Here is a 13,316-nt window from a genome sequence, read left to right as displayed (position 1 = left end):
TCAATACTTTGTAATAACCTCTAATGGAAGAGAATGTTAAAAAAGAATATATATATTTTTATATCTATCTATCTATCTATCTATCTATCTATCTATCTGTCTATACAGCTGAACCACATTGCTGTACACCTGAAACTAACACAACATTGTAAATCAACTATATGTATTTCAATAAAACTTTTAAAAAGAAGTGAGATTTGGATTCACATATATACACTATTGATACTATGTATAAAATAGGTAACTAATGAGAACCTACTGTATAGCTCAGAGAACTCTACTCAGTATTCTATGGTGGCCCAGATGGGAAGGAAATCCAAAAAAGAGGCGATATATGTATATGTACAGCTGATTCCCTTTGATATACAGTAGAAACTAATACAGTGTAAAGCAACTATACTCCAATAAAAATTATTTTAAAAATAAGAAGTGAAAAAAATTGCCTCATGCACACCTTCCCACTCCATCACAATACTAGTGAATAGGGTTAGATTTGTAGAACCTTGTTAGAGAAATTTAGATTTAATGTTTCTTGAAATGAATCACTAAGGATTTTGTTCTGAGAACTTAAAAGACTTTAGGAAGATGGTCTTGTCAGCTGGATTGGGAAAGCATAGGATATGGTGACTGGGAATGATTGGGAGTGGGGAGGAGGGCTCAGAGTTGTACTAGCCAATAATCTAACCGTGGTGTGAGGAGATGCTCTCATGGGTCCCCCACCTATGTCTTTGTATGGAGTGATAAAAGAGAAAGTTTAATCAGTTGTTTACAATATTTATGATAGTTATTTGCAATGCACATTGGATGAGCAGACTGCTAGATGCTATATAAAAAAGGAAAATTAAAATTTGATCATAAATATATTCTTTCAGAACTTCCTCTTTTTTATAATATAATCTACTCTGGGGATTACAAAGTTGAAGTTCAAGTGAAATCAAATTATTAAGTAATATGTTATTAAGGAAGTCAGGGGCTGGGGTATTCTGGCACATAGTTGAAAAATAACTATGCTCTGGTTTTGGTGCTGCTACCAATTGACTGTGTGATTTTTGGCAAAACATTTAGATCTGTAGTTTCCTCAGCTTAAAAAAAAGTATTCAATAATACAAATTTTAAGAATCTTCTTGATCTAGAAAAGAATATGATTGTAGAAGAATAAAAAATGCTGAATTTGGGGAAAATTTCCTTCTTTCCTCTCTTTTTCAAGCATCATGCATCATTCTTCAACCACAGTTGACTTTTCTTCAACCATGGTTGAAGAAATATATAAGTAATATATAAGTAATATATATGTACTTATATATTATTAATCTATAGCATATGTGATCCTATTTTCAAGTGTTTTTAAGAGAAAGTAGCATATAATTAGATAGTCACTATATGGCATTTTAACAGTAACTCAATATAAATAGAACCAACATTTAATAATAATCATTATTTCTTCATAAACACACAAAATGATCAAAATTACATTTTCCTCAGGAAGTTGTACTGTTGCAATATTGTAAAAGAACTAAGAAGGCTTCCCTGGTGGTGCAATGGTTGAGAGTCCACCTACCAATGCAGGGGACACGGGTTCGTGCCCCGTTCCAGGAAGATCCCACATACCGCGGAGTGGCTGGGCCCGTGAGCCATGGCCGCTGAGCCTGCGCGTCCGGAGCCTGTGCTCCACCACGGGAGAGGCCACAACAGTGAGAGGCCCGTGTACCGCATTAAAAAAAAAAAAAAAAAAAGAACTAAGAGACTTCCAAGATAAGGAAGTTAAGTGCCATGTTGATAATTTGAGGAAGTCCATGCATATGACATATATAGAGGACTCCTCGATTATCTGCTCTGATGGATAGAAGCATTAGCACAGAGAAACTAAAAACAATTATGTTACATCTAACTCTGAACTAAGCTTACAAAATTATGCATAAACATGACTGTATCTAATATCTTGAGGATTAACAATACTTCAAATTAATACTTCAAATTAAATAATGAAATTCCAATTCAGGAGACACAGGAAGTGTCCAGTTTCACCATTAATGAGAGCTTTAAAGAGAATGAAAATTATCACCTCTGCTTCCAAGCAAAGAAATAGATTAAAACTGACCAACCTATTTCTTCAAGTTTACTTTCTGTAGACAATTAATATTTTGATTTAAATAATACTTTTCGTGGATTGGAGTAAGCTTGGAGTCAGAAGACCTGTATTTATATATTGGCACCTACTTTTACTAGCTATGTGACATTGAGCAAGGCCACAAACCCTTGAACTTCAATGTGATCATCTTTGACATGAGATTAATAATAGAGTTATATCTACCTGTGTTCTGCAAATGAGTATGAATAAGACACAACAAAATGATTAATGTGAAATTACTTTGTAAAGTATTTAAGCTTATAATGATTTGATGAATTATTATAGATAAAATAAAACAAATTGTAACAATATAAATAATTATTATATCAAGCAACTTCATACTTCATGCAAACTTTCTGAACTAAACCAAATTTTTAAAATGACTCTACTTTCAAGTATAATATGATTTATCTGAAAAGACATATAAACAAGAAGACTTAACATTCTTCCACTAACACCATGTGAGCTTGTGTAAATGACTAACGCTCTCTGGAGTTCAGTTTCCTCAGCTGTAAAGAGCGAGTATTGGTTTGGTGGCCTCCATGTTTTCTTGAAGCCCTAAAGTATGATTTGAGGAAAAAAGTCAAAAGAAAGCTGACTTTTGGAAGTGAGATTTGGTATTAACAAAGGAAAACAGATGCTAGTGCATCTGGTTTTGATTGCAGATACAAGAATGAAAGAGAACCATAAAAATGCAGTGGTATCTTTAAATCATATCAGCTTTTAAGAATAGTGGGTAGAATGACTGTATAAATAACATGCATATGAATAACACAATATGAGACACTCATGGAAGTTTACAATAACCATGACAACCAAACTACATATAGCTCCATATAGCTATGTTATGACTTTCTTTCAAAATGCAAAGTACTGTAAGACACCACACAGGACTGCTAAGTTTTCAGTCAGACTCTCAACTTTGGCATATATGCCTCCATAAACCCATGGGCACTGTACTTTGCACAGAGCCATGTGATGTTGTTTTCAGCAACCAGAGCACTAAAAGTCTGCAAGTAGATCAGTCCTAGGCTGTCAGGCAGAACAAGGCATGGGTACTCAACCTCGGGGACCTGGAAACACCCCGAATTGGATGGAACATTTCATACATTATCTCATATGATGCTGCTAAGTAAGTACAGTAGGTAGAATTCTCCATTGTTTCCTCCCTCCCTCTGTTCTTCTCTTCTTTTCTTCCTTCCATCCTGTATATATTGAACAATAAGATTTCAATGTGACTGCTAAGTACAAACATGACCCAGGGGAACTCACTGTCTAGCTGAGGCAAGAGCCCATGTACCTGTCAAACCACCAACATATAAATAAAGAGTAGCAATGAGTCACTGAAACAAAGATCATGAAGAATAGTTCTCTAAGAAACACTTGAACTGACCCTTGAAAAGTTATCAAAATACATGAAGAGGGAGAGGTAAGAGAATGTTTTATAAGTTTCAAAGAGAAATCAATGGGTGATGTTAATTCAGTCTCACCTCCCAGTGTATCACCCCCTCGCTAACCAATAAGCACAAACCACACACAGGCAGTTCTCCAGTTTAATATGCAGTTCTGTGTCTCTGTTTCTTTGCCTCTGCTGCCCCCTTTGCCTGAAATAGTCTTCCAACCTCCCATCCAAACTTGCTGACTTTTTCTTTGAAATGCAAGTCAAGGGTAATTTGTAAATCTTTGTGAAGCCTTCTCAGGCTCCCCCAGACGGCTTAGGCTTGCCTTCCTCTAGCCCCCCACTGCACGCTGACATAACTCCACTGCAGCATCCATCACTTTGCTGTGTCCATACCTATTGGTGCTGGGCCCAGGCTACCCGGTGTATTATTTGTTGTCTAAATCTCAGACCATCAACAGTGCAAAGCACTTAGTAAATATGCAACATATGTTTCAGGAATGAATAAATTCTACAAAAACATTTGTAAACTGGGTTCATGTAAATTAGGTAGTGGATTATTGGCTCTAAGTGTTAAGGGCTCCGTCTAATTGAGGTTATTCTCAAAGATACTACTATGTGGCTTAATTCATAGTAAAAGAATTACAAAGGAATGGTTTGAGACTGCTGGACCTTCACCATCAAAAGAACTATCAAATGTAAATAGGTAACTAGTGGGAAGCAGCCCCATAGCACAGGGAGATCAGCTCGGTGCTTTGTGTCCACCTAGAAGGATGAGATAGGGAGGGTGGGAGGGAGATACAAGAGGGAGGAGATATGGGGATATACATATATGTGTAGCTGATTGACTTTGTTGTAAAGCAGAAACTAACACACCATTGTAAATCAATTATACTCCAATAAAGATGTTAAAAAAAAGAAGAACCATATGAAATGTATATATTAACCAATGGATAAATATTCACAGAAAGAGATAAATGAGGCACTCATACAATAACAGTGTCTGAGACTTCTACAAGTGGTTTGTGATTGCAGGCTGCTTTGTAACACCTTAAATAAAAGATTAAGCTGTATGAGTTTTAGGTAGGTGGATGGGTAGGCAGAACAGAGAATTGGTAACAAAGAGAGAGAATATTCAGATTAGTATTCATAAATACCTAAGGTAAATAATTCATTTCCCAGTGAGAATGAAACCCCCAAAATGACTATTGCAAAGAAGTATCATATTTACAAATTGACATCTTAAACAAATTCTGTGCAATATTTTTATAATAAAAATGGAGCATTCTCTAGAGGGAAAAGGAATTTCACACAACATGTCAACCATCATCTGGAGATGGTGTGGCAATGAGAACATGAAGGTTTTCCATCTTCACAGTAGGTCACAATCCATGAAAGCCCGCATTTAGAATAAAATTGAGTATGTAAAATGTACCCAAAAATCTCATGGGAGCTGACTTCCCAGTCACCACTGGAGGTGAGGAACTCCTTGCTATGCCCTAAGGAGTAGCAAGAGGAGGGAATAAAATCATCAGAAGTTAGAGCTGAAGCATTTATGGGGATCATCTTCTTTTGCTATCCTTATTTTCAGATGAGAAAGCTTTCAGAGACCAGAAAGGTGGAGAAACTTACCAGGTAGTCAAAGAAATAGAAAATGTCAGAGACCAGTCCCTCCCATCAGGAAACTTGCACAAGCCTCTTAGATAGCCTCATCCACCAGAAGGCAGACAGCAGAAGCGAGAAGAACTACAATCCTGCGGCCTGTGGAACAAAAACCACATTCACAGAAAGATAGACAAGATGAAAAGGCACAGGTCTATGTACCAGATGAAGGAACAAGATAAGACCCCAGAAAAACAACTAAATGAAGTGGAGATAGGCAAGCTTCCAGAAAAATAATTCAGAATAATGATAGTGAAGATGATCCAGGACCTCGGAAAAAGAATGGAGACAAAGATCGAGAAAATGCAAAAAATGTTTAACAAAGACCTAGAAGAATTAAAGAACAAACAGAGATGGACAATACAATAACTGAAATTAAAACTACACTAGAAGGAAACAATAGCAGAATAACTGAGGCAGAACAGTTAAGTGACCTGGAAGACAGAAAGGTGGGATTCACTGCTGTGGAACAGAATACAGAAAAAAGAATGAAAAGAAATGAAGACAGCTTAAGAAACCTCTGGAACAATATTAAATGCAACAACATTCACATTATAGGGGTCACAGAAGGAGAAGAGAGAGAGAAAGGACCCGAGAAAATATTTGAAGAGATTATAGTCGAAAATTTCCCTAACATGAGAAAGGAAATAGCCACCCAAGGCCAGGAAGCGCAGAGAGTCCCACACAGGATAAACCCAAGGAGAAACACACCAAGACACATACTAAGCAAATTGGCAAAAATTAAAGGCAAAGAAAAATTATTGAAAGCATCAAGGGAAAAAAGACAAATAACATACAAGGGAACTCCCATAAGGTTAACAGCTGATTTCTCAGCAGAATCTCTACAAGCCAGAAGGGAGTGGCATGATATACTTAAAGTGATGAAAGGGAAGAACCTACAACCAAGATTACTCTACCCTGCAAGGATCTCATTCAGATTCTATGGGGAAATCAAAAGCTTTACAGACAAGCAAAAGCTAAGACAATTCAGCATCACCAAACCAGCTCTACAACAAATGCTAAAGGAACTTCTGTAAGTGGGAAACACAAGAGAAGACAAGGACCTACAAAAACAAACACAAAACAATTAAGAAAATGGTCATAGGAACACTAAATAATGACCAAGGGATCAATCCAAGAAGAAGACATAACAATTATAAATATATATGCACCCAACATAGGAGCACCTCAATACATAAGGCAACTGCTAATAGCTCTAAAAGAGGAAATTGACAGGAAGAAAATAATAGTGGGGGACTTTAACACCTCACTTACACCAATGGACATATCATCCAAAATGAAAATAAATAAGGAAACAGAAGCTTTGAATAACACAATAGACCAGATAGATTTCATTGATATTTATAGGACATTCCATCCAAAAACAGCAGATTACACTTTCTTCTCAAGTGTGCATGGAACATTCTCCAGGATAGATCACATCCTGGGTCACAAGTAACGCCTCAGTAAATTTCAGAAAATTGAAATCATATCAAGCATCTTTTCTGACCACAATGCTATGAAATTACAAATAAATTACAGGGAAAAAACGGTAACAAACACAAACACATGGAGGCTAAACTCTACGTTACTAAATTACCAAGAGATCACTGAAGAAATCAAAGAGGAAATCAAAAAATACCTAGAGACTAATGACAATGAAAGCACGATGATCCAAAACCTATGGGATGCAGCAAAAGCAGTTCCAAGTGGAAAGTTTGTAGCTATACAAGCCTACCTCAAGAAACAAGAAAAATCTCAAATAAATAATCTAACCTTACACTTAAAGGAAGTAGAGCAAGAACAACAAACAAAACTCAAAGTTAGCAGAAGGAAAGAAATCATAAAGATCAGAGCAAAAATAAATGAAATAGAAACAAAGAAAACAGTAGCAAAGATCAATAAAACTAAAAGTTGGTTCTTTGAGAAGATAAACAAAATTGATAAACTATTAGCCAGACTCATCAAGAAAAAGAGGGAGAGGACTGAAATCAATAAAATTAGAAATGAAAAAGGAGAAGTTACAACAGACACTGCAGAAATACAAAGCATCTTAAAAGACTACTACAAGCAACTCTATGCCAATAAAATGGACAACCTGGAAGAAATTCTTAGAAAGGTATAACCTTCCAAGACTGAACCAGGAAGAAATAGAAAATATGAACAGACCAATTACAAGTAATGAAATTGAAACTGTGATTAAAAACATTCCAACAAACAAAAATCCAGTACCAGATGGCTTCCCAGGTGAATTCTATCAAACATTTAGAGAACAGCTAACACTCATCCTTCTCAAACTCTTTCAAAAAATTACAGAGGAAGGAACACTCCCAATCTCATTCTATGAGGCCACCATCATGCTGATACCAAAACCAGACAAAGACACTACAAAAAAAGAAAATTACAGACCTATATGACTGATGAATATAGATGTGAAAATACTCAACAAAATACTACCAAACAGAATCCAACAACATATTAAAAGGATCACACACCATGATCAAGTGGGATTTATCCCAGGGATGCAAAGATTCTTCAATATACACAAATCAAACAATGTGATAGACCATATTAACAAATTGAAGAAGAAAAACCGTATGATCATCTCAATAGATGCAGAAAAAGCTTTTGACAAAATTCAACACCACTTATGATAAAAACTCTCCAGAAAGTGGGCATAGAGTGAACCTACCTCAACATAATAAAGTCCATATACCACAAATGCACAGCAAACATCATTCTCAATGGTGAAAAACTGAAAACATTTCCTCTAAGACCAGGATCAAGACAAGGATGTCCACTTTCACCACTATTATTCAACATAGTTTTGGAAGTCCTAGTCACAGCAATAAGAGAAGAAAAAGAAATAAAAGGAATCCAAATTGGAAAAGAAGAAGTAAAACTGTCTCTGTTTGCAGATGACATGAGAGAACCCTAAAGATGCCACTAGAAAACTACTAGAGCTAATCAATGAATTTGGTAAAGTTGCAGGATACAATAGTAATGCACAGAAATCTCTTGCATTCGTATACACTAATGATGAAAAATACGAAAGCGAAATTAAAGAAACACTCCCATTTACCATTGCAACAAAAAGAATAAATTACCTAGGAATAAACCTACCTAGGGAGTCAAAAGACCTTTATGAAGAAAACTATAAGACACTGATGAAAGAAGTTAAAGATTATACCAACGGATGAAGAGATATACCATGTTCTTGGACTGGAAGAATCAATATTGTGAAAATGACTATACTACCCAAAGCAATCTACAGATTCAATGCAATCCTTATCAAATTACCAGCTCCATTCTTTATGGAACTAGAACAAAAATCTTAAAATTTGTACGGAGACACAGAAGACTCCGAATAGCCACAGCAGTCCTGAGGGGAAAAAAACAGAGCTGGAGGAATCAGACTCCCTGTCTTCAGACTATACTACAAAGTTACAGTAATCAAGACAATATGGTACTGGCACAAAAACAGAAACATAGATCAATGGAACAAGATAGAAAGCCCAGAGATAAACCCATACACCTCTGGTCAACTAATCTATGACAAAAGAGGCAAGGATATACAATGGAGAAAAGACAGTCTCTTCAATAAGTGGTGCTGGGAAAACTGGATAGCTACATGTAAAAGAATGAAATTAGAACACTCCCTAACACCATACATAAAAATAAACTCAAAATGGATTCGAGACCTAAATGTAAGACCGTACACTATAAAACTCTTAGAGGAAAACATAGGAAGAACACTCTTTGACATCAATCACAGCAAGATCTTTTTTGATCCACCTCCTAGAGTCATGGAAGTAAAAGCAAAAATAAACAAATGGGATCTAATGTAACTTCAAAGCTTTTGCCCAGCAAATGAAACCATAAACAAGACAAAAAGACAACCCTCAGAATGGGAGAAAATATTTGCAAACAAATCAACGGACAAAGGATTAAACTGAAAAATATATAAACAGCTCATGCAGCTCAATATTAAGAAAACAAACAACTCAATCCAAAAATGGGCAGAAGACCTAAACAGACATTTCTCCAAAGAAGACATACAGATGGCCAAGAAGCACATGAAAAGCTGCTCAACCTCACTAATTATTAGACAAATGCAAATCAAAAGTACAGTGAGGTATCACCTCACACCAGTCAGAATGGCCATCATCAGAAAATCTACAAACAGCAAATGCTGGAGAGGGTGTGGAGAAAAGGGAACCCTCTTGCACTGTTGGTAGGAATGTAAATTGATACAGCCACTATGGAGAACAGTATGGAGGTTCTTTAAGAAACTAAAAATAGCATTACCATATGATCCAGCGATCTCACTACTCGGCATATACCCAGAGAAAACCATAATTCAAAAAGACACATGCACCCCAATGTTCATTGCAGCACTATTTACAATAGCCAGGTCATGGAAGCAACCTAAATGCCCATCGACAGATGAATGGATAAAGAAGATGGGGTACATATATAAAATGGAATATTGCTCAGCCACAAAAAGGAGTGAAACTGGGTCATTTGTAGAGACGTGGATGGATCTAGAGACTGTCATACAGAGTGAAGTATGTCAGAAAGAGAAAAACAAATATCATATATTAACACATATATGTGGAATCTAGAAAAATAGTACAGATGAACTGGTTTGCAGGACAGAAATTGAGACACAGATGTAGAGAACAAACGTATGGATACCAAGGGGGGAAAGCTGCGGGTGAGTGGGGGTAGTGGTGTGATGAATTGGGCAATTGGGATTGACATGTATACACGGATGTGTATAAAATGGATGACTAATAAGAACCTGCTGTATAAAAAAAATAAAATAAAATATATATTTTTTTAAATCTTAAAATCTTGATTAAAAAAATAAAAGAAAATGTCAGAGTTGGAGCTAAAACCCAAGATTCTGACTCCCAGTCCAGTGTTCTTTATTCTAACCTAGATTATGTCAAAATCAGATCAAAAATAAAATATTACAGCTACTAGGATTTACATCCAGATGAGTTTCTAAAAGGAAATAGATTTTGCTTCATGTTACAATGTCAAGCCTTTGTTTCCTTCTTGTTTACAGAAAGAGTGACATGGACCATAGTCTCCTAGTGACATCTGGTGTCTAAATCAGGGTAATACAAAATATAGGAATAATAAAAATAAAGTACTTTTGTATTTATGCTTATTAACATTTTTCTAGGGTTATTAAGTCCAAAATTTGGAGAGTATGTTAAAATTTTTGAAGATAGTCTTTCATTGTTCCCCTCTTATTAATATGTCTATAAACAAAGCTCTTTTTTATAGTAATTTTCTTTTTAATAACAGTGAATTGTTGCCAGTATTGTGCCATCTGAGCCTAGATTACATAATCTATTCAAAAAAGACCTAAGAGAACTTACAGAAACACTTGACAGTGTTTCTGAAGTGACAGTGTCACTTCACAGTGAGAGAAACACTTCTAGCAAAGGTAGATATCTATTACCCCTTTCTTCAGGAACCTCACTGCCTATCTGGAGAAATAAACTCATTACAGGGAACTATAATAAATGTGATAAGGGCTAAAATTAAGATATGTAAAAATATGCTGACGAAAGGATGATGAGGAAGGGGTGACTGACTGGGAAGTCAGGAAGCCTTCAGAGAAAATGAGACCTTTTTAACTTAATTCTTAAAAGGGTTTGGAAGTCCACTTGACTTAAAAAGCAAAAGGTCTCAATTCGTTCTCTCAAATGTATCAAAAAGCATCTAGCATCTAAATATATTTTTATTAACTTTAATTTCATGAGTATGAATGTCACTGATATTTCTTCAGTATTGATCAACTTGGTCCTTGTAGAGAAAAAGAGTATGTTACTGTTTCTGGGCAATAACACAAGGGTGTTCCTAGTGTTTTCAATATTTCTTATTTCTATATCTGTTAAGTAGAGGAGCTGGGAGACAGAAACCAGAGTTGTCTGACTTTGAGATACTCAAGTGTTATTTACTGAGTGCCTACTATGTATCAGATATTCTCCATGGTGCTAGAGATAGAACAGTAAACAAAAGCCAGGCCCTCGTTGTACTTACATTCTAGAGGGGAGAAAAGTCAATAAATAAATAAGTAAAATATATAGTAAGTCAGATGGCTATAAATATTATTAGGAAAAATTGATCAGGGATGGAGGATAGATAGTGCTGGGAGGAGTATAATTTTAACTATGGTTGTCAGGGAAAGCCTCCCTGAGAAACTGACATTTTAGCAAAAACCTGAGGGAGACATGTGGGTATTTGGGGGAAAGTGCTCCAAGTAAAGGGAACAATAAAACTCTGTGTTGGAAGCACACACTGAGTGTGAAGAACACCAAGGAGGACAGTGTGATTAATGAATGAAGTCTGAAAAGAGAAGGATAAGTTAGGTCTGAAGAAAAAAATGGTGGTCAGATCACGCAGGGCTGTTGGCTATTGTAAGGAGGATGGTGGGAAACCACTGTAGAGTTTAGGGTTCAAGGGTGACATTACCCAATCTGACCTAGCTGCTATGTTCAGAACAGACCATAGGAGGGAGGCAAGTGCTGAATCAGAGACACCAAAAGTAGAGGATTTCATTTATCCAGGAAACAGATCAAGGTCACCTGGAAGAGTTGGCCTTGGGAGAGGAATAATCAGATTATTTATACGTTTTGAAGGTATAATTAAGAGTATTGATTGATGGATCAAATATGTATGAGAAAAAGAGAAAAGTCACTTGGGAAGGGGGAGTGGTGACTCCAAGTTGCTTAAGCAACTGGAAGAAGAAGTTGACATTAAATGAGACCAGAAAATGTACAGAAAGATCAGGTTTGGAGGAGCTGGTATCAAGAGTCCAACTTAGGACGTATTAAATTTGAGATGTCTATTAACTTTGCAAGTGAGGCTGTCCAGTAGCAGTTGAATAGAATCTTAAGTTCAGGGGAAAGAACATTTGAACATCATCAACATACAGATATTTAAAGCCATAAGAGTGGGTGATATCACCTTGGGAATGAGTGTTGATACAGAAGAGAAGGGATCTAAGAACCAAACCCCAGTGAACCCCATTGCAGAGATGAGAAGAGTCAACAATGGGAGCTAGAAGAAACAACCAAGGGGAATAGGAGGACTGAGAGGGAAGCTTCCAGAAGCCAGGTGAAGAAAGTATTTCAAGGAAAGAGTCATCTACAACCCAATCAAAAAATGGACAGATGATATAAATAGGCATTTCTTCAAAGAAGACATACAGATGGCCAATAGGCACTTGAAAAGATGCTCAACATCCCTAGTAATCAGAGAAATGCAAATAAAGACTGCAATGAGGTATCACCTCACACCAATTAGAATGGCCATCATTAAAAAGTCTACAAACTGTAAATGCTGGAGAGTGTGTGGAGAAAAGGGAACCCTCCTACACTGTTGGTAGGAATGTAAAATGGTGCAGTCACTATTGAGAACAGTACAGAGGTTCTTTCAAAAACTAAAAATAGAACTACTATATGATCCAGCAATCCCACTCCTGAGCATATATTTGGAGAAAACTGTAATTCAAAGAGATTCATGCACCCCAATGTTCATAGTAGCACTATTTACAATAGCCAAGACATGGAAGCAACATAAATGTCCACCGATAGATGAATGGATGAAGAAGATGTAGTATACATATATATATATATATATATGAATACTACATGGCTGTAAAAAAGAATAAAATAGTGCCATTTGCAGGAACATGGATGGACCTAGAGATTATCACACTAAGTGAAGTAAGTCAGACAAAGACAAATATCATATGATATTACTTATATGTGGTATCTAAAATATGATACAAATGAACTTATTTACAAAACAGAAACAGACTCACAGATATAGAAGATAAACTATGGTTACCAAAGGGGAAAGCGGGAGAGGGATAAATTACGAGGATGAGATTAACATATATACTACTGTATATAAAATAAATAACTGGGCTTCCCTGGTGGCGCAATGGTTAAGAATCCGCCTACCAATGCAGGGGACACAGGTTCGAGCCGTGGGCCAGGAAGATCCCACATGCCACGGAGCAACTAAGCCTGGGCACTGCAACTACTGAGCCTGTGCTCTAGGGCCTGCGAGCCACAATTACTGAAGCCCACGTGCCACAAC

This window comes from Mesoplodon densirostris, chromosome 7 (genome assembly GCF_025265405.1).
Source record: "Mesoplodon densirostris isolate mMesDen1 chromosome 7, mMesDen1 primary haplotype, whole genome shotgun sequence".
NCBI classification, from domain to species: Eukaryota; Metazoa; Chordata; class Mammalia; order Artiodactyla; family Ziphiidae; genus Mesoplodon; species Mesoplodon densirostris.
The sequence above is the reverse complement of the archived record's forward strand: the minus strand, read 5'-3'. Positions refer to the sequence as shown.